This window comes from Cebus imitator, unplaced genomic scaffold, assembly GCF_001604975.1.
Source record: "Cebus imitator isolate Cc_AM_T3 unplaced genomic scaffold, Cebus_imitator-1.0 Scaffold169, whole genome shotgun sequence".
NCBI classification, from domain to species: domain Eukaryota; kingdom Metazoa; phylum Chordata; class Mammalia; order Primates; family Cebidae; genus Cebus; species Cebus imitator.
The window spans coordinates 2,431,296-2,434,490 of record NW_016107484.1 but is presented as its reverse complement, the minus strand read 5'-3'; the positions used below and the strand labels follow the sequence as shown (position 1 = coordinate 2,434,490).

Here is a 3,195-nt window from a genome sequence, read left to right as displayed (position 1 = left end):
AAAAAGTCACAAGGGGCAAGGTGCGGTGGCTCATGCTTGTAATCCTAGCAGTGTGGGAGGCAGAGAAGAGCAGATAATTTGAAGTCAGGAGTTCAAGGCCAACATGGTGAAACCCTATCTCTACCCAAAATACAAAAATTAGCCAGGTGTGGTGGTGCACACCTGTAATCCCAGCTACTTGGGACACTGAGACAGAGAATCGCTTGTACCGGGGAGGCAGAGGTTGCAGTGAGCCAAGATCACACCACAGCACTCAAGCCTGGGCAACAGAGTGAGACTCCATCTCAAAAAAAAAAAGTCACAAGGATCTACCAAATAAAACTGATATTATTGTACACAGACCTCCTGTTCAAAGCTTTAAGACTTCTTCAAATTAAAATGGAAGATATTATAAAGGGGTAAGCATGGATTTTGTTCTCTCTCTCTCATCTGCATGCTTCTAGAGATACTAACCACTGGTTTCATTGTTTCTCAATCTTTCTAGGTGCAGTTCCTCCCCTGCAGCGTTAGGTTGAGATTTCCTACAACAATCTCCTTTGATTTATATATACACACACACACATATATATATATATATATATATATACACATTTTTTTTTTTTTTTTTTTTTTGAGACAAAGTCTCCCTCTGTCACCCAGGCTGGAGTGCAATGGCCAATCTTGGCTCACTGCAACCTCTGCCTCCCCGGTACAAGTGATTCTCTGTCTCAGTGTCCCAAGTAGCTGGGATTACAGGTGTGCACCACCACACCTGGCTAATTTTTGTATTTTGGGTAGAGACAAGGTTTCACCACGATGGCCGGGCTGGTCTCCAACTCCTGTCCTCAAGTGACTCAGCCTCCCAAAGTGCTGAAATTACAGGTGTGCACCACCGCGACCAGCCTCATTCTCTCATTTTATTCATCAACAGCAGATGTGAGCAGAAATGAATGGTGGGGGTCAGGTGCGGTGGCTCACACCTGTAATCCCAGCACTTTAGGGGGCCGAGTCCGGTGGATCATTTGAGCTCAGTAAATGTTGAGCTTCAGGATTCTTATTGTGAAATGTAGCTAAACGTCACTTAACTAGGTTTTCGTTAAGATTAGATAATATAGTGTCTATGAAAATACTTTACAATTACAAATTACTATACAAATTTAGAAAAATTTTGGCCAGGCACGCAGTGGCTCACACCTGTAACACCAGCACTTTGAGAGGCCGAGGCGGAAGGATCGCTTGAGGCCGGAAATTCGAAACCAGACTGGGCAACAAAGTGAGACCCCATTTCAATCAATCAATTTTCTGTGTCTGGGGTCGCGCCTATGGTCCCAGGTACTTGGGAGGCTGAGACAGGAGAATCGCTTGACCCGGGATGTCGAGGCGGCAGTGAGCCAAGATCGCGCCACTGCTCCATTCTGGGCGAGTCCCTGTCTCTGGGGGACGGTGCGGCGGGGGGAGAAATTAAGCCTCCCCTTCCAGGGTCTTCAGAGTAAGACTTTACCGCTCCGAAGGGAAGCAAAGCCGAAGGCGGGACCCACAGAGCCCTCCTAGGCATGCGCAGTGGGGCTCGGAGGCAAACACGGAAGTGTCTGTGGAAAAGCCCATCCTCCCCATCCAGCCTCCAGCGTGCCCGCCGACCCTCAAGGCCGCTCCCCCCCGCCCCTTTTTTTTTGTGGGAGCCGCAGGGAGGAAGGGGCCATCCTTCCAGCCCAGCCCTCGTCCCCGCTCCTCGCAACGCAACCCAGAACGTCATCCCCTTTGCCAGGTTTCAACATGGCGGCCCACACAAGCGCGGGCACAGCGTCCAGGCCGCATTCCCTTCTTCCTTCTCTCCAGCCTGGCTCCCGCTCCCTCCGAGCCGCTTCCACTCACCTCAGCAAAGCTGGAGCTATCTTCCCACCGAGACAAGCGAGCGGCTGCAGGCGACGGCAGATTCTCCGCGCCGGCCGCGACCCGACCTTTACATTGGTAGCTGCAGATTCGCCGCCGACGCTCGTTTCCTGTTTGCTTTTAGTTTAAAACTTTATTCACGTGGCCAGGCGCGGTGGCTGACTCCCGTAATCCCAGCACTCTGGGAAGCCGAGGATGGCGAATCACGAGGTCAGGAGAGCGAGGCCATCCTGGCTAACACGGTGAAACCCCGTCTCTACTAAAAAGACAAAAAATTAGCCGGGGGTGTCGGTGGTTGACTGTGGTCCCAGCTACTCGGGAGGCTGAGGCAGGAGAATCGCATGAACCCTGGAGGCGGAGGTTGTAGTGAGCCGAGATCGCGCCACTACATTCCAGCCTGGCGACAGAGAGAGACTCCGTCTCTAAATAAATAAATAAATAAATAATAAAAATGTATTATTGAGCAAAAAAAAAAAAAAGCAACATCTATGTTTTAAATTTTTATATTTGAAAATAGAAGCTAGCCACTGACGGTGGAGAGTATCTGTAGTTTCGGCTGTTGGGGAGGCTGAGTCGTGAGGCTTGAAGCCAGGAGTTCAAGTTCAGCCTCGGCAACAGAGCAAGACCCCTATGTTTTAAACACACACACACATACACGAGTTGTATGTACAGTACATGCAATGGAATACTATTCCTCCTTAAAAAGGAATGAAATTCTAATTGCTACAACATCGTGGATGAACCTAGAAGACATGCTAAGTGAAAGAAGCATAAGGACAAACAATGTATGGTTCCAGTTATATGAGGGACCTATGATAGTCAAATTCATAGTTAGAGAGTAGAATAGTGGTTACCAGGGTCCGCCATGGGTGTTAGGAGAATGGCGAGTTATTGTTTAATAGATACAGAGGTTCAATTTGGGATGACGAAGAAGTTCTGGAAATAGATAGTGTAGATGGTTTCACAGCAGTGTGAATCTACCTAATGTTATTTAATAGGTAAAACGGACCAGCCGGGCTGCAGTGGCTCACGCCTGTAATCCCAACATTTTCGGAGGCCAAGGTGGGTGGATCACGAGGTCAGAATTCAAGACCAGCCTGGCTAACAACATAGTGAAACCCCGTCTCTACTAAAAATACAAAAATTAGCTAGGCATGATGGTGGGTGCCTGTAGTTCCAGCTACTTGGGAGGCTGAAGCAGAAGAATTGCTTGAACCCGGGAGTGAGAGGTTGCAGTGAGCTGAGATTGCACCACTGCACTCCAGCCTGGGCGACACAATGAGAGTCTGTCACAAAAAAAAAGAAAAACAAACACCTTTTGCTCTG

General features: G+C 48.7%; 1 protein-coding gene across 3 annotated transcripts in view; it reads right to left on the bottom strand.

Moving 5' to 3' along the window:
• Positions 1–2,088, bottom strand: part of SNRNP35 (small nuclear ribonucleoprotein U11/U12 subunit 35) — a 12,422-nt gene extending 10,334 nt beyond the window's left edge. The window contains exon 1 of one of the 3 annotated variants that reach the window (XR_005202792.1): positions 1,852–2,088. The gene's annotated coding sequence lies outside the window, so the exon portion shown is untranslated. The remainder of the gene's footprint in view (positions 1–1,851) is intronic. The other 2 variants (XM_037744247.1, XM_017544384.2) reach the window with 2 other exon arrangements.
• Between the last annotated feature and the right edge of the window lie 1,107 nt (positions 2,089–3,195).